Below are 23,245 nucleotides of genomic sequence, written 5' to 3' on the forward strand. Positions count from 1 at the left end.
TGATCTGTCACTGGTGGATAAGGAATATGATCTTGAAGATACTAATCTAAAATTCCTTTTAACTCTTCCTGAAAGTTGGGATTTGAAGGCCACAACTATAAGAGACAACTATGCTCTTGATGAAACTACTCTTAATGAAATTTATGGTATGCTCAAGACTTATGAATTTGAGATGGATCAAATAAGCAATAGGCATGGGAGAAAGTCAAGGACAATTGCTCTTAAGGCTGAGGAGGAATCCCCTAAAGTGGCTATCTCAAAGAAAGGCAAAGGAAAGGCTCTCATCACAAAGTCTGATACTGAGTCATCAAGTTCTGATAGTGATGAGGATTTAGAAACTGAAAGTCTATCTGAGATGGACCCTAATGAATAGATGATGAAGCTGTGTGCTCTTATGGTGAAAGGAATCACAAAGATTGCATACAGGAAATTCAGAAGGGGAAAGAAGTTTTCCAGGAAAGGTGCAAGTTCTGATAAGAAAGGTTTCAGAAAAACTAAAGGCAAAGGAGGAAAGTCTGATAGAGGAGATTACTCAAATGTCAAATGGTACAACTGTGGTGAGAAAGGCCACATATCTCCTGATTGCAAGAAATTGAAGAGTGACAAAGGCAATGCACTTTTCACAAAGAAGAAAAGCTGGACAGACACTTCAGATTCTGAAAGTGAGGTGAACTATGCCTGATGGCCAATGCTGATAGCAATTCTGAAGCTGCTGAGTTAAATCTTGCTTATAAGAAGAGGAATGATTATTTAGAAAAAGAGTTAGTTATGTTCCATCAAACTCAGAAAGATAGAGATGATGCTTTCTATGTTAGAGATGAAGTGCTTAAAATGAATGAATCTCTAAAAACTGAGTTGGAAAAGGAAAGAGAGATTATCAGGATTTGGACTAACTCTGAAAGAATAACTCAGAATCTGTTAAGTAGTGGAAACTGGAAAAAGGGCTTAGGTTATGGAGATAATAAGGATAATAAAGGAACTGTAGAAATTGAGCCTATAGTTGTTAAATAAAAGCCAAAGGTAAATCCTGTTAAGTTTGTAGCTGTAAAGTCTGATATTGATAAATCAGAAGTTAAAGAGAAAATAACTTCCGACAAACCAAAACAGGATAAGCCAACTGAAGTTAACATAGGCTTAATGACAAAGAAGTAGCTTAAGCATAAGCTGAAATATGTTAAGAATGTAAACAAGGTAAAGCCACCTAAGAAAAATAGGAATAGAAAGGTAGGTGTGAATAAAAGCAATGATTATAAGCCTGTTCCTAATGCTCCTAGAAAGAAATGTTATAACTGTGGAAATTCTAACCATCTGGCTTCTTTTTGCAGGAAGAAAAGAACATAAACTCCTTACCTTCAAAATCAAGAGTTAAGAGTCAGTCTGTTAGATATAGGCCACAAAATCCTTGTTTTCATTGTGGTAGTTTATGGCATTCCATTTATACTTGTAAGGAATATCATAGTTTGTAATATGATTGTTATCAAATAAAACCTTCTTTAAAGAAAGTTAGCATTATTCCTTCTAGTGTAAGTTCTGAAGCAAAGTCTGATATTACAAATTCTGATAAGAAAACTGTTAATATAAATTCTGATGCTAAATCCGCTGCAAATGTTAACAAACTTAATAAGGCCAAAGGATCCATGCAAGTCTGGGTCCTTAAAACTAATCATTAGTGGTCTTTGTGATTGCAGGGCAACAGGAAAAACATCCTAGTTCTGGACAGTGGATGTTCAGGACATATGACTGGAAATAAAGCCCTGCTATCAGACTTTGTGGAGAAAGCTGGCCCAGGTGTTTCTTATGGAGATGTCAACATGGGAAAAACTTTGGGATATGGCAATATCAATCTTGGGAATGTCATCATTGAAAAAGCAGCTCTAGTCTCATGACTTAAATACAATTTGCTGAGTGTTAGTCAAATCTGTGACAGAGGTTATCATATGGATTTCTTTGAAGAACACTGTGAATGTAACACCCCCAGATCCGGGTTTGGGGATCCGGGTCGTCACGAGTTCCATTTCCCTTAATAACACCCAATCTTAACAATTACTCAACTACTCTATACTGTGACCCCACAATAAACACACACACCACACGTTATAGTCTCAGAGATGAACATCCAAAAATAACCACAAGTCATTTTATTCCACAATTATCTGCCAATACACCTTAAAAGGTTTTCTGAATAAATTTACATTTCTTTGCCATTATTACAATTCATAATATACATAAGTCTAGTACATTACTAGTTGAAAACTTAGCCTATTGGTAATTTCTACCTCAGCTACAGCGGCCTGAACGCTTCCGGAAAGCTGCGGAACGTTTCCTATCCGCTTGCGAATTGGGAGCTTGGTCCTGTTCATCTTATCTATCTGATGTTGTGTGATGAAAGAAGAAAGCAAGGGTGAGCAGCAAGCCCACCAAAATAATATGTATAATGATTAACAATATATGATCCTACTCATAATACTCATGAAAGTCTTGGTCAAAAGAAATGAACCAAGTTTGATATCTTAATGCGATGAAGTCGCAAAATATTCAGTATATATACATATATACTTTTCAAAATATTGGAAGTCCTCTTCCATGCATAATATACACAAAGTCCCAGTGTATAACTGTATAAAAAAATATCGTTGCAAGGTGATCTCATATATCTAACCTTGTCTCAACGTTTTTTTTTCTGAAAATCTTTGCCATGCATAAGATAATCATTTACTAGATATAAGTTTAAAAGATGAAGTTACAAGATACTCCAATATACTTATATCCTTTCCAAATACTACTTGAACTACCACCGTTCAAGTTATAATTAGTTCAAAAGTTCATCACGTAGATGAGACTACAAGATAATACTTGAATAGATTCAACCTTTAAAATATCATCAAAATAAAATGAAGTTATGAGATACTTCATTTGATGCAAACATCATTTTGAAAACTTGACCCTGCCAACACTCAACAATCGCCCAACCGTAGCCTTTCTATCGAAGTGCTCTGGGTAGTGTTGCAGAAATATCCAATTGGATGATGAACTCATTACGGGAGTTTGCCGCGCCAGGAAGACCACTTACGATGATCAGTCGTAGTAGTGCAACCCCACCATTTTCTACATGTATTGGAGAACCTGTCGGATTTACTTGTCAACCGAACACTGAACTCCTAAGGAATGGACCACCTTAGCGGAACTTCCAGGCCATTTGGGCCAATATAATAAGGCTGGGCCGGCGCTACTCGACCACTTACGCCACTCCTAGTTCAGATGAAATCCATGACTCTGAAACGTAAAGCTCGTCCCCACTTTCCCCAAGTAGAAACTTGTTGATACGGCTCCACCAAGAAGTCGTATCTATTTGGAAAGGAGAACTCGCCGATATTTCCCAGGCGATGCCTGTTAATGGATTAACTTGTTCCAAGAATTTTACTTCCCGAGTGTTGGGTAAGTAATCAATTCATTTATCAAAACAGCAACCTTGTTGCGAATATAAAACACACCACAGAGCCGGATCCCTCAGGTTTTGAGCGAGTATTTAAATCCCCTTCGAAAGGAGGATCTTAAATATAAAAATGAGTTTTGGGATCCGCTCTAACTTTTAAAAATCATTTTGAAGACTCGCAAAACATTTTCAAGAATGTTTGGAGTAAAGCTGATTTAATGAAGTAAATCAGTCCCCAGAATATTTAGAAAATGACTGAATATTATTATTTAAATAATATTCCCATAAAAATAATCTTTATAAAAATAATTGAAGTAGAAGTATTAAAACTTATACTTGAAACGAGTATTAAATAACCAAGGATACACTTATATGAAAGTATTATCTTTATTTGAATAATCGAAAATAAGTTTGATTATTGACACCTTATTCTTTAATAAAATAAAGAATATATTTTAGTAATAAGCGGAGTCATAATACCTCGAATGAATATTATAAATAATATTCATAAAATAAAGGAGTCATACATCCTCGATTGAATATCCAAGTAATATTCAATAATAATATAAAGGAGTCATAAGCCCTCGAATAATATTCGAAATAATATTCAATAATTAATATAAAGTTATCGAATAACCCTTATTCGATTAATATTTTGGAAAACTATAACCATATATATATATATAAATATATATATATATATCCATATCCATATATACAAAATCTACTCGGGATCCTCGACTCCCGGTTTTAGAAAATATTTTCACCTTTGGGTCCCTATACTAAGGGTATATGCAAGTTACCGCTATCCTCTAGCATAGACATTATCAACTGAACCAACAGATATATAACTCAAGAATATGAGACAGGCATGCATACATACCATATCACATGCTACAATATATCGCAAGAATTTGCTAATATAACCGTCATGCATCTATTACAAGATAATGCATATACAAGTGTATACATCACAACAACAGTATAACGGATAGAAAACTTGCCTGAGCGACTGGGGGTTACGAATGGCTCGGGACGAGTCTGGTAACCTATAAACAACAAGTAAGTTGGAATTAAACCAAAGTCACATGTAAATCTATACTTTAACTAACTTAGACTCTAACGCTTGTTTTGCGCTCACTGATTTGCTTAAGTCACTCGGGTACCCTCGGCTCCACCATTTTTAATAATTTAACCTTTACGAGTTTTAAAGCGATTCCTTCGCGAGTGTCTTACCAACTGCCTAACACACTTACCATAAATGTTTCATACATTAATTAACCCTTTTTGGTCTTTAACCTATGTTTCAAAGTAAGGCGAGGGAAAAAGTTTCGTTCGCGAAACGCCGTTACTTGAAACGGTCGTTTCTCCTAAATCGTGCATCGGAATCGAACAAACTACATATCAAAACGAAGCTCGTAACATGAGCTATCTAAACATGGCAGTGGTCTTAATCTATCAGGGGGTTCTCGAGTCCTAATGCTATGCACAAAAACAGTCCAAAGAAAATTGGACGTTACGACGGCTATGTTTACGCGATTTCCCAATTTTTAACCATTCAAAACCAACCACAAACCAACCTCAAATCCAACATACAACCAACATCCATCCTCATCTCATCATAACAACCCCAACCAATTCAATTTAATCATCATACTTATGCCTAAACTTAACTTTAATCATACTTAAGTTCTTTTAATCAAAACCACAACATTTACCATTCCATTTCACTACCATTCCAAATCCCAAACTCTAAATCACAAGAACAAGCTACCATATCATCCTACTAATAAAAATCATCTTATAATATATAGGAATCTAGGGTTTGGAGATGGTATACCTTCCTTGAAGTGGTGGGATGAGCTAGGAAGCCTTAAGAAGCTTTGAGAAGTCTTAGGAAAGCTTAGATCTTCAAGAAAAACAATAAAACTTCAAGTAAAAAAACTTGAAAACACTATTCATAGTCTTCTTCTTTGATTAAATGAAGAAGATTGAGAAGGAATTGATGGCTTAAACTCATGGTATAGCCCTAACTAAGCATGAAGATGATTAGGGAATTTACTCACCAATTTAGGAAGCTTGGATCTTGAATTTTTGAAAATTCTTGCCTAATGAATAGTAAAAAGCCGAGAGCTTCAAGAACAAAGCCTTGGTTGCTTTTTGATTTTTGATGAAAATGATTTTTGCTTGGCTTGGTTGCTTGGTTTTTGTGCTTGCTTTAGTCAATTACCTTCTTGCCCTTGAATTTGTGTGGTTACAAAGCCACCACACCTCCTTCCTTCCCATGTCATGCTTATGTCATCCTCATAATGTCATCCTCCCTTCCTTGTCCTCTTTCTATTGGTTGGATGACATCATTCCCACTAATCCCTTTGATTAACTTCCTAATCGTTTGACTAATGACCGCTGATCTGTTATACGGTTCGCTTAACTTTCGTTCTCGTTTATCGTTTGAAGGATCATACCCGGGATCTTATTACTTAGGTTCCCTTAACCTTTCTCAATACATTATATTCCTTTTTATGATCCTCTATTATAATCCTTTAATTTAAATCCTTTTTATCCTGTTACCTTATACTCAATTCTCTCCGTATCTTGTGGATTTCCGGGAAAAACCAAAGTGTTCAGAATTGGATTCTGACGATCTTTACATACACTTATATACTTCATAGAGTACTAATAATATCCCAGAATATCCATATCAGAACCCCTACATAGTGTGGCATGAAAAGTTTTCTCATTCAGCAAAAACACTATTCATAAGGGTTTCAAAAATTTCCCAAAAATTGGGGTTATTACAGTCTCCCCTCCTTAAAAGGATTCCGTCCCGGAATCAGATAAAAAGTGAATAGGGATACCTTCTTAATATTGCACTTTCTAACTCTCAAGTCAATTTTCCCACATTGTGGTCCTGCCACCAAACTCTGCCTAGTTTGATAATCCTTCCCCTAAGCACTTGTTCCTTTTCACTCTATAACCCTTCCTGGTTGCTCCATATAGGTTACGTCTGGTTGCATGTCTATGCGCTCATATGCCCCTATTTATCTGTCATACGAATTACATTTTCTTAACATTGATACGTGGAACACGTTATGAACTTGCTACATATTCGGGGGTAGGGCTAGCTCATATGCTATCTTCCCAATATGTCTTAATATATCCAAGGGTCCAACAATTCGTGGACTTAGCTTCCCTTTCTTTCCGAACCTCATCCTTCCTTTCCAAGGGAATGCCTATAACAACACTAGGTCCCCTATTTCATACTCTTTGTCCTTTCGTGTCATGTCCATCTTTGGCTACTACCAGCCGTCCTCTGATTAGATCTATCATATCCTTGGTCCTTTGGACTACTGCGGATCCGAGCATCTTGCGCTCTACAACTTCATCCTAACATAAGGGAGATCGACATTGTCTTCCCTCAAGGATCTCATAAGGCGACATCTCGATAATGACATATGATCTATTGTCGTGATATAACTAATTCCGCGTTAAGTGATCATTCCAAATTCTTTCAAGTCTATTGCACAGACTCTCATTATAGCGTTTAGCATTAGAGCTTTTGCTTCTCAATACCCATTCTTTTCTAGTTCGTAATCGCTACAACCTTCCGTTCCTAATATTATACTGGTTATACTTTTGCTCGTTAGCGTTCTATAACCTTTTAATAACCACGTCAACCTTAGTATTACGAATGTGCTTCCATTCCGCATACCACCACAACTTTACTACTCCTTTTTCAGCTGCTTCTATCTTCGAAAGCTTAGTCCTTCATATAGAAGTAAAAGAATTTATTGAGAGATCACTATGATCATGAACACTTATTATATTGCATAGTTAGTACAGAAGGTGGCCAGCCTTTAGTACTTGACAAGCAATTAAACAATAGATGGTATCCTACTAGGCTTCTATCACACAGATAGATAGTCATTCGGCAATACCTCCCCTTTCTGGAAGGGTTGTTCTTCTCAACTTTCATGAAATGAAAAGAAGAGAAAAGAACGAACTGAAGAGAATTGTATATATGAAAAAAATACTGCCACAAAATATCTGGCTTGGAACCTACCTCTGAACTATAGAGGTTTGTCATAGGAGAACAAAACATGTACGTATTTATATCAACATCAAGTATTATAGCATCGCATTTCACGTGCCTAAATATTTTCGCTATCCCGTCCATCATTCTATGGACCCACACTCTTCCTCGAGCTTATACATAATCACCTTTAAAACTCCCTCGACATCGAAAATCGAATCTGGGATCTCATTCTATACATCATCGTTACTAGAATTCTATGCTTGCACCGCAACCTTCCTCGTATAATAATACGACTCTCTATTGATAAGAAAGAATAATTATTCACTAGGTAGATACTCTACTTAATTAGTCTATCAATGATAACTTATACACTACCACGACCCGATTAGTGGTACTCAATCTCAACACCCATTCCAATACAACTCTCACGGTTGTAATCAGCTCATTACTCACAGAATCATTGCTGCCTTACTATGGTCCACCACTGACCTACTGTAGTCATTCATTTTCCATGAAGTCTTAATAGCTAACCATACGGAGTCTATCCATGTCGTATCAAATCATTCTAAGGAGGTAACATAATCACCACTCCTGATTCATGAAGAACACTCCTGATCCTGACATACATACATGACATGAAGCAAATAAAAGTGCAGAAGAGTTTCAATCGAAGCAACGATAGCAGGTTAATACCATTCTTAATCATACGCCCTAAATAGAAGAATTAACTCAAGGGTTCATCTAGTCCTTTTTGAAACATGGTTCTGGCTTATCTCAAGATAGGACCTTATAAGATAGATAGCCCGTTCATGGCGATTACACGAATTAAACCTTTACCAACTACTATTACGGTTGGGTATTGCACAGTCATCAGGAGGAATGTCAATCTTCCAAACCATAATATAACCTTCACAGTTTTAACCATCATCACTGTATTCTTTTGGCACAAGCGCCTATAATTATCCTCTTACCTTTAAAGTGTCGGCCACCTCTTTAGCCTTTCCTGATAGTAAAATTTCCTTACAGTCAATGTCATTTTAACCACCTCCAAATATATTTTCTACCTTATTTCAATCACAGCTTATGTGAAGATGTTTTCCTTAAAATCTGATGAGTAAAAAAAAAATCACCATTTTTCCATAAGTTATTGCCTCAGTCTTTAGAGGTTAATCCCTGTCATGACTGACGCTCAATCATAATTAGAACATCTTTTATCTTAAGTCCTAATTGCCCTGAACAATTTCGACCATTACTGGTTCGATCCATACTTTCTCGTGGTTTGGCACGTGCCTCACTTGGCAACATTATAATTACGTCATATTTCCTTTATCAACATTTCTATTCTTGAGAATTTTGAATATTACCTTTTTCCTTGTAAAACCTCTAAGGTTATCCTTCAATCGTTCCTCCTGTATTCCCTAGATACAGGGCATATCACAATACCATTTACTAATACTAGAACCATTGTCTATATTCTTCTGAAAAATTTCTCCACTGATTCTTAAAGGTTGTTGTTACCTTAACCCTTTCCCAATCATACTGTCAAAACTCATACTGTCCCTATTAAGGGTGACATGCCAACCTTTATGCAGTCCCCTAGGATTCATTTTAAGTTACCAATGTTCTATCCTTAATTCCACCTTTAAAAGGTACCTGCGTCCTTCCATGGATAAATCAAGTCATATATCCTTGATAGATTATCTTATTCATCATTCCCACCTCGATAGTCTATACCTAACTTCATAATAGCATCCTTATTCAAATTGAGGTCAATCCATATGGCCTCCAAAAGATAACAATGGTCATCCGCTTTTCTTTCCTGATTTGGTAATGATAACATGGATGTTCTGGAAGATATTGGTCATGTTCAACGTGAACTTCTTCTTAATAATTCCTTATTTACTTTTGTTGTTTATCTCAACAGTCACCTCAATGTTGGGATACCTCCCATACCTGGCGTCTCCCTTTCTGGGTATCGAGCCACTGGTCTTACATTTCACATTATTGAAGGTCACTTCCTTCATCCAATTTTTCCTGATTTCTTACTTTCTTGTCTCCTCAGTCTATCCGTGTCTCAATATTTATCCTTCGAACTATCTCAAGGTTTCCTCGAATCCTCCCAACTTAAAGGGGGTACAATATATGTATCTCTTATGCCTTCAACCATCAATTTTAACTCATGGTGGATCATCATCCTGACGATTACATACTTTTCTATTTCTATTGCTATGAGTCTTTAGGGTTTCCTCATACCCAACTCCCTTATCATTCCTCAAACTCTGTTGCCTTTATATTCCTTTCCACTTCAGTTTCTTTTTATTTTCCTTTCTCTTATCATTATTTCACAAACCAATCACAATATAAGTATTGATTTCAAACATCCCGTCATTCTGGATTCGTGTCCTCAGAACGAATCTTGACAACTTTTACAACTTAGATTCATAATTTATCATACTTGTCTGCCTTTGTTCTGGCTCTAAAGCTTTTACACTATCTCCTTATCTTTGGGAATTACTTTCCCGAAAACAATTGACTGGACTTAAATCAGTTTATTCTAACCTCTGGCTCCGTGCCTTTCTTGGTCTTTCACCAACGGGTGGTCTCTCTCTTAGGAGGGTAAGTGACAAAAACGGTCTTTGGTGGTTCATCAATCATTTTGAATCTCAAATGATTCCTATATTTCCTTTAGCCAGGTTCTTGCCTCGGCTGGGTCAGCCTGTTCCTTGGAACTCTGAGAGCTTAGCGATTTAAAGGTCATGAAAGAATTTCACACCACATTGTTTCCTCAAGGTGGTGGTTGGGAATAAAATATAAGTTCTGTTTAGACAGGTTCATGAATTTCTGTATAGGAGTACCGTCTCGGGTCTCCTTATCTCGCTCGACTTTTGCTTTCTTAGTCTAAATATTTCTTCCTACTCCCCATAATTGGAGTCATCATTTAATTTAAAATCTTCATTTTCCACTTTATTATATTCCGGGTTCTTTATATCTTAATTGCAACCTCCCTGATTATTACGTTCCAGGTTTGCCCTTAATCTTTTTCCTTGTGGGGGCATATTACTTGGAAAATTTTGAGAATCTCCGGATATTTGTCTTACTTACTTTGCTTAAGTCTTCCCCTTCGTTTAGTCCTTGCACGATTGCAAATCATGAATTCTTAAGTTCGATAAACTTCATGACACTCTCTTAAGTGTTAATAGAGCAATTAACAATGTGATTTATCACAAACAAACTGACCTGAACTGAAATTAACGAATATATACATAACCATTTGTTCGAGGGTACAACAACTGAACATATTACAGAGGGTTACATCATTTGAACTTATCGCTCCTATCCCAAAAGTACTACCGTAGATAGTCATCTCATCATTAAAACTAATCATTCATAACTTAGGCTAATCCTCCAAAAGCGGTGCTACATGAAACCCTTGCTTGATTGCTCTGGCTCTACACACTACCATGGATTAAGAGATGCGAGCACGCACGACATCCCTAACCTGCTCCATCACAGAGGTGATGAGGTCTAAGATAGTCGCAAGTAGAGCCGGATCGACCTGACCCTCAAGATGGCCTCTAGCTGTAACACGGGTGGTAGCCTCAATCCTTTCCATGCTATACGCTAATCCTGCCGGAAGTATCCCGCCCTCAATCCTTGGTGCAGTAAGTCGATCCAACAGATCACTCCTAACATTACGGGCCTCAGACAGGCCACCCAAAGTCATATAATAATTGGCGATAAGAGAAGCCTGAGTGGTAGCATCTAGCAGTCCATGGGGTGCGGGTGGTGCAGACCCAGGAGATCCAAATGGATAACCAAGCACGGTATCAGGTGACAATGGTTCAGGGGATAAAGGTGGCATTTCCTCAGTATGTGCTGGGCTCTGTACAGGGGATGGGACAGGAATTGGTGGAACCTCATGGATGTCTACAGGAGCCTCTGGAAGAGGGTCTGATACTGGTATAATTGGGGTCGTGGAAGGCCCCACTCCTTCTGCCCTCATTAACCTTTGTGCCCTTGGTAACTCTTCATCCTCTAGTGCCACCCTCGCGGCCATTCTTGCTCTGGTAGTCGCCCTGACTACGGTCATCAGTTCCTCAGCGGTCCTCTCTTCATTCTCATCAGGATCCTCCATGAGATCCTCCTCAGCCACAATCCTTTCCGGAATAACATCCTCAACCGCAACATTCTCTATCTGAACCTCATCCGGTCCCTCATTAGGGTACTCCATCGGATTCACAATTTGATCTCCAACTTGTAATAAAACATCCTCATGTTGATGCTCCTGAACCTCAAGGTTCGGTGCTCCGCTGCCCTATACGAGAACGAACTATGTTACTATCACGATACTTATAAGGGTTCCCGTAAGGGTTTTATCTGTCAGTGCTACGTTAGGTAGCCCGACTATGAACTTGGCAAGAGTTCTTATTATCTTAGTGAACTTATTATCTTAACGTCCCATCATATCTGAGGTTTATAACGCTTAGCTCTGATACCATTTCTGTAACACCCCCAGATCCGGGGTCGGGGATCCGGGTCGTCACGAGTTCCATTTCCCTTAATAACACCCAATCTTAACAATTACTCAACTACTCTGTACTGTGACCCCACAATAAACACACACACCACACGTTATAGTCTCAGAGATGAACATCCAAAAATAACCACAAGTCATTTTATTCCACAATTATCTGCCAATACACCTTAAAAGGTTTTCTGAATAAATTTACATTTCTTTGCCATTATTACAATTCATAATATACATAAGTCTAGTACATTACTAGTTGAAAACTTAGCCTATTGGTAATTTCTACCTCAGCTACAGCGGCCTGAACGCTTCCGGAAAGCTGCGGAACGTTTCCTATCCGCTTGCGAATTGGGAGCTTGGTCATGTTCATCTTATCTATCTGATGTTGTGTGATGAAAGAAGAAAGCAAGGGTGAGCAGCAAGCCCACCAAAATAATATGTATAATGATTAACAATATATGAGCCTACTCATAATACTCATGAAAGTCTTGGTCAAAAGAAATGAACCAAGTTTGATATCTTAATGCGATGAAGTCGCAAAATATTCAGTATATATACATATATACTTTTCAAAATATTGGAAGTCCTCTTCCATGCATAATATACACAAAGTCCCAGTGTATAACTGTATAAAAAAATATCGTTGCAAGGTGATCTCATATATCTAACCTTGTCTCAACGTTTTTTTTTCTGAAAATCTTTGCCATGCATAAGATAATCATTTACTAGATATAAGTTTAAAAGATGAAGTTACAAGATACTCCAATATACTTATATCCTTTCCAAATACTACTTGAACTACCACCGTTCAAGTTATAATTAGTTCAAAAGTTCATCACGTAGATGAGACTACAAGATAATACTTGAATAGATTCAACCTTTAAAATATCATCAAAATAAAATGAAGTTATGAGATACTTCATTTGATGCAAACATCATTTTGAAAACTTGACCCTGCCAACACTCAACAATCTCCCAACCGTAGCCTTTCTATCGAAGTGCTCTGGGTAGTGTTGCAGAAATATCCAATTGGATGATGAACTCATTACGGGAGTTTGCCGCGCCAGGAAGACCACTTACGATGATCAGTCGTAGTAGTGCAACCCCACCATTTTCTACATGTAGAGGAGAACCTGTCGGATTTACTTGTCAACCGAACACTGAACTCCTAAGGAATGGACCACCTTAGTGGAACTTCCAGGCCATTTGGGCCAATATAATAAGGCTGGGCCGGCGCTACTCGGCCACTTACGCCACTCCTAGTTCAGATGAAATCCATGACTCTGAAACGTAAAGCTCGTCCCCACTTTCCCCAAGTAGAAACTTGTTGATACGGCTCCACCAAGAAGTCGTATCTATTTGGAAAGGAGAACTCGCCGATATTTCCCAGGCGATGCCTGTTAATGGATTAACTTGTTCCAAGAATTTTACTTCCCGAGTGTTGGGTAAGTAATCAATTCATTTATCAAAACAGCAACCTTGTTGCGAATATAAAACACACCACAGAGCCGGATCCCTCAGGTTTTGAGCGAGTATTTAAATCCCCTTCGAAAGGAGGATCTTAAATATAAAAATGAGTTTTGGGATCCGCTCTAACTTTTAAAAATCATTTTGAAGACTCGCAAAACATTTTCAAGAATGTTTGGAGTAAAGCTGATTTAATGAAGTAAATCAGTCCCCAGAATATTTAGAAAATGACTGAATATTATTATTTAAATAATATTCCCATAAAAATAATCTTTATAAAAATAATTGAAGTAGAAGTATTAAAACTTATACTTGAAACGAGTATTAAATAACCAAGGATACACTTATATGAAAGTATTATCTTTATTTGAATAATCGAAAATAAGTTTGATTATTGACACCTTATTCTTTAATAAAATAAAGAATATATTTTAGTAATAAGCGGAGTCATAATACCTCGAATGAATATTATAAATAATATTCATAAAATAAAGGAGTCATACATCCTCGATTGAATATCCAAGTAATATTCAATAATAATATAAAGGAGTCATAAGCCCTTGAATAATATTCAAAATAATATTCAATAATTAATATAAAGTTATTGAATAACCCTTATTCGATTAATAGTTTGGAAAACTATAACCATATATATATATATAAATATATATATATATCCATATCCATATATACAAAATCTACTCGGGATCCTTGACTCCCGGTTTTAGAAAATATTTTCACCTTTGGGTCCCTATACTAAGGGTATATGCAAGTTACCGCTATCCTCTAGCATAGGCATTATCAACTGAACCAACAGATATATAACTCAAGAATATGAGACAGGCATGCATACGTACCATATCACATGCTACAATATATCGCAAGAATTTGCTAATATAACCGTCATGCATCTATTACAAGATAATGCATATACAAGTGTATACATCACAACAACAATATAACGGATAGAAAACTTGCCTGAGCGACTGGGGGTTACGAATGGCTCGGGACGAGTCTGGTAACCTATAAACAACAAGTAAGTTGGAATTAAACCAAAGTCACTTGTAAATCTATACTTTAACTAACTTAGACTCTAACACTTGTTTTGCGCTCACTGATTTGCTTAAGTCACTCGGGTACCCTCGGCTCCACCATTTTTAATAATTTAACCTTTACGAGTTTTAAAGCGATTCCTTCGCGAGTGTCTTACCAACTGCCTAACACACTTACCATAAATGTTTCATACATTAATTAACCCTTTTTGGTCTTTAACCTATGTTTCAAAGTAAGGCGAGGGAAAAAGTTTCGTTCGCGAAATGCCGTTACTTGAAACGGTCGTTTCTCCTAAACCGTGCATCGGAATCGAACGAACTACATATCAAAACGAAGCTCGTAACATGAGCTATCTAAACATGGCAGTGGTCATAATCTATCAGGGGGTTGTCGGGTCCTAATGCTATGCACAAAAACAGTCCAAAGAAAATCGGACGTTACGACGGCTATGTTTACGCGATTTCCCAATTTTTAACCATTCAAAACCAACCACAAACCAACCTCAAATCCAACATACAACCAACATCCATCCTCATCTCATCATAACAACCCCAACCAATTCAATTTAATCATCATACTTATGCCTAAACTTAACTTTAATCATACTTAAGTTCTTTTAATCAAAACCACAACATTTACCATTCCATTTCACTACCATTCCAAATCCCAAACTCTAAATCACAACAACAAGCTACCATATCATCCTACTAATAAAAATCATCTTATAATATATAGGAATCTAGGGTTTGGAGATGGTATACCTTCCTTGAAGTGGTGGGATGAGCTAGGAAGCCTTAAGAAGCTTTGAGAAGTCTTAGGAAAGCTTGGATCTTCAAGAAAAACAATAAAACTTCAAGTAAAAAAACTTGAAAACACTATTCATAGTCTTCTTCTTTGATTAAATGAAGAAGATTGAGAAGGAATTGATGGCTTAAACTCATGGTATAGCCCTAACTAAGCATGAAGATGATTAGGGAATTTACTCACCAATTTAGGAAGCTTGGATCTTGAATTTTTGAAAATTCTTGCCTAATGAATAGTAAAAAGCCGAGAGCTTCAAGAACAAAGCCTTGGTTGCTTTTTGATTTTTGATGAAAATGATTTTTGCTTGGCTTGGTTGCTTGGTTTTTGTGCTTGCTTTAGTCAATTACCTTCTTGCCCTTGAATTTGTGTGGTTACAAAGCCACCACACCTCCTTCCTTCCCATGTCATGCTTATGTCATCCTCATGATGTCATCCTCCCTTCCTTGTCCTCTTTCTATTGGTTGGATGACATCATTCCCACTAATCCCTTTGATTAACTTCCTAATCGTTTGCCTAATGACCGTTGATCTGTTATACGGTTCGCTTAACTTTCGTTCTCGTTTATCGTTTGAAGGATCATACCCGGGATCTTATTACTTAGGTTCCCTTAACCTTTCTCAATACATTATATTCCTTTTTATGATCCTCTATTATAATCCTTTAATTTAAATCCTTTTTATCCCGTTACCTTATACTCAATTCTCTCCGTATCTTGTGGATTTCCGGGAAAAACCAAAGTGTTCGGAATTGGATTCTGACGATCTTTACATACACTTATATACTTCATAGAGTACTAATAATATCCCAGAATATCCATATCAGAACCCCTACATAGTGTGGCATGAAAAGTTTTCTCATTCAGCAAAAACACTATTCATAAGGGTTTCAAAAATTTCCCAAAAATTGGGGTTATTACAGTGAAGTTGTAAGCAAATCTACAGGTAAAGCTGTTCTGAAAGGATACAAGTATGGTAATATTTATGAAGCCAAGCTTTCAAAAAGTGGTGATGGTTCTGCAATCTGTCTGTTAAGTAGAGCATCAATTGAAGAAAGCTGGAATTGGCACAAGAAACTCTCTCATTTAAATTTCAATAATATAAATGAACTAGTCAAGAAATATCTAGTGAGAGGACTGCCAAAATCAGTATTTGCTCCTGATGGCCTTTGTGATTCGTGTCAAAAGGCAAAACAAAGAAAATCTTCATTCAAGAGCAAGACTGAATCTTCAATTCTTGAGCCTTATCACTTACTACATGTTGATCTATTTGGTCCAGTGAATGTCATGTCTATTGCAAAGAAGAAATATGCTATGGTCATAGTGGATGAGTTCACCATATACATATGGGTGTATTTCTTGCACACAAAAAGTGAAACTGCATCTATCTTGATTGATCATGTCAAACAACTGGATAAATTGGTCAAAGACTCTGTGAAAATCATAAGAAGTGATAATGGCACTGAGTTCAAGAATTTAACTATGGAAGAGTTCTACAAAGACCATGGAATCAAGTAGGAATTATCTGCTCCTGGAACTCCACAGCAAAATGGAGTTGTTGAAAGAAAGAATAGAACTCTTATTGAAGCTGCACGAACTATGCTTGATGAAGCAAAGTTACCAACCTACTTTTGGGTTGAAGCTATGCAGACTACTTGTTTTACTCAGAATGCAACACTTATCAACAAGCATGGAAAGACACCATATGAGATGGTGAAGAAAAGGAAGCCAAATCTGAAGTATTTTCATGTATTTGGATGCAAGTATTTTGTTCTTAAGACTCATCATGAACAGCTATCCAAATTTGAACTAAAAGCTGATGAAGGAATTTTTGTTGGATATCCACTTTCCACAAAAGCCTTCAGAGTCTACAATTTAAGAACAAGGGTTGTCATGGAATCTATCAATGTCTCTTTTGATGATAAGAAGATTACTAGACTTGAAGATTTCAATGATCATGATCAGCTGAGATTTGAGAATGTAGTTTTAAATTCTGATTCTGTAAATCCTGATAGTCTAAATCCTGATAGTCTAAATCCTGATACTGCAAACTCTGATGGGTTAAACTCTGATGTTATTGAAACTGTGGTGACTATGCCAAAGGAAAACGTACTTGTGCAGGGGGAGCATATAGAAGATCCAACCACATCTCAAGAAGCAACATAATCTAGAACATGCTCTTCAAGTTCTGATGAGCCAAGTTCTGATAATTCTGGAAACTCAAGTTCTAATAATTCTGGAAACTCAAGTTCTGATAATTCTGAAAACTCAAATTCTGAAGGATTCAACTTAGAGAGCATTATTTCAGGGGGAGCATCAGAAAATATTGATGGAGAAATCATGGATCATGGGGGAGCATCCAGTTCTAGAGATAACCTTCCATCTGCAAGGAAGTGGACTAAAGCACATACACCTAACTTGATAATTGGAGATCCTGAAGCAGGTATAAGAACAAGAACAACAACATCAAATGAATGTCTCTATCACTCTTTTCTTTCTCAGACTGAACCAAAGAAAGTGGAAGAAGCTCTTCAAGATGCTGATTGGGTGCAAGTAATGCAGGAAGAGTTAAATGAATTTGAAAGAAATAAAGTTTGGACCCTAGTGCCAAGACCAAAGAACAGATCTGTTGTTGGTACAAAGTGGGTGTTCAGAAATAAAACTGATAGTGATGGCATAATTATAAGGAATAAAGCAAGGCTGGTTGCAAAAGGATATTCTCAACAGGAGGGAATTGATTATGATGAAACATTTGCACCAATTACTAGATTGGAAGCCATAAGGATATTTTTGGCTTATGCTGCTCACAAAAAGTTTACAGTCTTTCAAATGGATGTAAAAAGTGCTTTTCTTAATGGAGAGTTAGAAGAAGAAGTATATGTTGAACAACCTTCAGGTTTTGTAGATTCAAAATTTTCTCATCATGTCTACAGACTTGATAAAGCACTTTATGGCCTTAAGCAAGCTCCAACAGCATGGTATGAGACATTAGCTTAGTTTCTTCTGGAAAATGGATTTAACAGAGGGACTATTGACAAAACATTGTTCTATCTCAACCATGGAAAGGACTTACTTTTGGTGCAGATATATGTTGATGATATCATTTTTGGTTCTACAAATGACAGACTTTGTAAAAGGTTTGCCAAGCTAATGCAGTCAAGATATCAAATGAGTATGATGGGAGAACTTAGCTATTTTCTAGGCCTTTAAGTCAAGCAGAATGAAGAAGGAACTTTTATTTGTCAATCTAAGTATACCAGAAATTTGTTGAAGAAATTTGGAATGCAAGATTGTTCAACTGCATCCACTCATATGGCCACTGCAACAAGATTGGATAAGGATACTGGTACATCAGTAGATATTACTGATTATAGAGGTATGATTGGCTCACTACTCAATCTAACTACAAGTAGACCTGATATCATTTATGTTACCTGTCTTTGTGCAAGATTTCAAGCAGATCCAAGAGAACCTTACTTAACAGCTATAAAAAGAATTTTCAAGTACCTTAAGGATACAGCTGATCTAGGATTGTGGTATCCTAGAGAATCAGACTTTAAGCTAATAGGTTACTCAGATGCAGATTTTGCAGGATGCAAAATTGACAGGAAAAGCACAAGTGGAAGCTGCCAATTTCTTGGAGGCAAATTGGTTTCTTGGTTTAGCAAGAAACAGAAGTAAATTTCCACATCACCCGTAGAAGCAGAGTACATTGTTGCAGGAAGCTGTTGTGCACAGATTCTTTGGATGAAGAATTAGTTACTGGATTATGGGTTAACATATTCTAAAATCCCTATTTACTGTGATAATCAAAGTGTTATTGCTATGACAGGTAATCCAGTTCAACATTCAATGACAAAGCACATCAGCATTAGGTACCACTTCATAAGGGAACATGTGGATGAAGGTAAAGTGGAATTGCATTTTGTTCCAACAGATCAACAACTAGCAGATATCTTCACAAAACCACTATGTGAAGCTACTTTTACAAGATTGGTAAATGAACTTGGAATGGTTTCAGGTTCTTTCTCTAAATCTGCTTAGTTTATGTTCTGATACATCAGACTTTATGATCAGTATTTACAGATATTACTATCTTTGTGTATTCTGTGCATAAATTGAAATTTTCTAAGTGCTGATTGTTGCCTGATGTGAATTTCTAAACTCTGATAGTGATATGAATGTTTCTGTGACTTTTCAATCCAATGAGGATAACTGTGCTAGATACTGACCTAGTAGTCTTTAATGTCCTAATAATCCCATGTTTGAAGTAATTGTTTATGTGGAAATCTTTTAACACAAGCAAATTTTGATATTGAGCTTAGTTAAAGTTTACTTTGATTATCTTATTACTAAGTCAAAAACTAGAATAGTGCTTCTTATCTGTTAAGTTCTGATGTTAGTAAATCTGATGGATGTACTAAGTGCTGATAAGCCTCAATTATCAAAAGAAAAAGAAAAGAAAAGAAAAGAAAAGAAATATCAGGTACTCTTTTGAGATCTAGAGTAAAAATGTGGAAGGGAAGACCCAAGTGCATTGTTGGTATTAAGTAATATGCATTAGAAAAGCTAAATAAAATTTTCTTGGTGACTTTTCACATTCTCTAATTACTGGAGAAATACTTTGATAATAGCATAAATTCTGATAAGCAATTGTGAAGCCACTGTAAAAAGGAATTTCAAAATATGCATAAAATGAGCACAAAACAGTTGGGGTGGACTCATGCATGAACTCATTCTACAGTGGACTTCTGAATAATGACAGATTTTGAGCAAAGTTCTTAGTTATGCCTTACTTCCAAGATGTACTGAAGTGAATCAGACTTTACTCTTTGTCTGATATTTAGCTTATTGCACACACATACACTCCATATGAATGATGAAAATTACTGTGGTGATAAATGTTATTTTAGATGAACAATATAAGTGTCAGTTGCATAAATTCTGAGGAAAAGTTCTGATGGAAGTTCTGATGATTAAGTTCTGATATACCCATATCAGTATTTGTGTGAAGAATTACAGAAATAAACATTCACTTTTTGAGTTAAGGAGCCATATTCTGATGAATTTTAAATCCTGATAATAATCAAGTTCTGTTGCTGACGTGGCAGGTTTTTATTTACTTGGTTTATTTTTTAAGTCATACTTGAACGGTCATATTTTCTCAGAATATTGGTTTAAGTGAGATAAATCAGTCATAATCATTTGTTTAGTGGGAACAGTTTTTTTTTAAAAACTGAACGTGCAATGTAATTATTACTTATTTACCGTGCCCATTAACTTTTGCCTTAACTGTTGCATGTCTGATAGGTGTAAAGGTCTGTTCCACTTCATATTAACTGATGTCACGTGGGGTGTCTAAGTAAAAGAGATAAAAGATTTTCAAATCTTTTATTTTCATTTTTATTCTACTGTCTCTCTTTTTCTTATTCTCTCTCACATTTTCTGACGGTTTTATTTACAGACATTTTCTCAGACACCTTACAGGCACTCTAACTTCTCACTTATTTCTGATGGCACCCAAGGATTTAATTGTTGATGGAGTCAAATTTGTACAAAATAACTATGTTGCAATCTTGAATAAGGCTGAAGCTCCATCAGATTTGCACTTTGTGCAAGATTTATTAGCTCATAGTGAGATTGGGTATGCTTTGACCCAACCTCAAACTATTTCAAGCCAACAAGTGCTGACATTTTGGAGAACCGGGCATTTTAATGATGGTGGTGCTACTGGTACTCCGAGCATCGTTTTCACATCAGGAGATGTCGTGCATGTGGTAACTCTTGGAGCAGTTCGTAAATCTCTCCACTTACCTGAAGGTTGCACATTCTGAACAGTGGAGGATCCTGTCTTACAGCAGCTCATGGCCAGTTTGGGCTATGAGAAAAGTTTGGGAAAGCTGGGTCAACTGAAAAGAGCAAATATCAGAAAGAAATGGAGCTTTTTCTTTGATTGAATCACTACGGCATTCGCTAATAAATGCTCCAAGTTTGATGTTATTCCCATCATGAGTCAGCAAATCGGGTATGCCCTTATTCATCAAACTCATTTTGATTTTGCAAGTGTTGTGCTAGGTTTCATAAGGGATAGGATGACAGAGGATAGGAATGTAGTATACTTTGCTAGATTCTGTCAGCTTATATATACTTTTTGTTGTGCTGATGAACCCCAATTAGCCAGTACTTTAATTTCACCCTTTAAGCTTGCAAAAAGGGCTTTTAATAATTTGTTAAATGCTGACATTAAGAAACAAGTACAGAGACCCTTACAGATTCCTCAGTTAGTAAAACAGATCCTGGTAAATGCTGATCCAAAAACCTACACATCTGTTTACCCTGATGTTCACCCCACCAACACATCACAGCCAACTCAATAGCCATCGGAACCTACCATCTCTCACCAACCTCAAACTTCTCAACCTCAACCTACTCAACCATCTATCAGGACATATTTTAAACCATCACAGTCATCTCAACCTCAACCATCAGCACATCCCGTGAAGCCTTCATATTCCAAACCAAAGAGGGCTAAGATAGTACCACAATCTCAACAGAAGAGAAGGAGAATTGTTCTGCGAGATGAGTCAGACAATAGGAACAGGTTCCAATATCAGAACTTGTTGTTGTAGAATCTGAGAAGATCACTTCTCAGAAAGATACTGAAATTGGGAGTTCTAGGCCCCTCAAAAGGCTTAGAAAGCTAAATACTGATGGTGAATCTCCCAAAGTCTCTAATTCTGCAAAGAGACTTAAGAATCATAGAGCCAGAAGGGCTGTAAGTGTATCATCATACTCTCAAGAAACTCTGGAAGAAGCAGCTAGGAAAGAGGGTCAGGAATCTCTGATCCCAACGAAACCTATAGTCATTGAATTACTTCCTACTGCTGAATCAACTCACAAGTCTCCTATTCAAGAACAAGAGGATATTCCAGAGAAAGTGTCTACACCTCCTGTGCCTCCTGTAATTGATCCAATACATACTGAAGACCCAGGTACAAGTGCTAAAATTGATATTCATAACTTGATTGTGCCTGAGGTTCTGTACTTGGAAGCTCCACCAACTACACTCACTCCATCAACAACACCAATTCAAGATGCTAATTTCAATGAAGATATTCCAACTACACCAATTCTGAATCTGGATGAAGAAAATCAGATTTTAGGTGGGCATCAAGATTTGACTGTTGATCAGAACTTAGCTGCAGATCAGAACTTAGAGGATGGCGTTGAAGCCTCTATAGCCTCACATACTGTTATTTTATCAGAGGATATTGATGTTGCAGGCTCTGTAAGTTTTGATGCTGATAATGCTGAACTTACTGGTGAAGCTGATGCAAATGTAGATGCTGATGCAGCTGGTCCATCTGGACATGCACCTCAACAAGCTCCATGCAAAGCTGATTTAGTCAAGAAGTTTGTTAGAGGGGATGCACCAGTACCTTGGAGCGAAAATCCTAAAGGAAATGAGTGGACTAAGGATGGAACACAATTAGTTTTCTTCCTTTTGAAAAAATTATTGCTGAGCACCTTGCCAAAGCTGATGAAATGCTGATAAATGATGATTTCAAGGCACAGCTGCGAGTTACTGCAATGAGTACTAGGCACCTTCAAGGTCAACACTCCATAACTCATGACAAGGTGAATAAAATTCAAGAATCTTTGATCCAGTAAGATATGAATATAAAATTGGAAAATAACAGATTTTTCAAGCCAGCCTTTGATAGAATTGGGTATATTGAAAAGACTCAGGAGAAGCAACAAGATCAAATTTCTGAAATTCTAAAGAATCAAGCATCTCAGCAAACTCAACTCAATGAGATCCTATACTCAGTGGAATTGCTTGTCTCTCTTCTTTTACCTGCTGATGCCAAAAAGGGGGAGAGAGTAATTAAGTCCAAATGCAAATCTACTCAATCACTGAAGGGTAAG

This window comes from Apium graveolens, chromosome 7, assembly GCF_009905375.1.
Source record: "Apium graveolens cultivar Ventura chromosome 7, ASM990537v1, whole genome shotgun sequence".
Lineage (NCBI taxonomy): Eukaryota > Viridiplantae > Streptophyta > Magnoliopsida > Apiales > Apiaceae > Apium > Apium graveolens.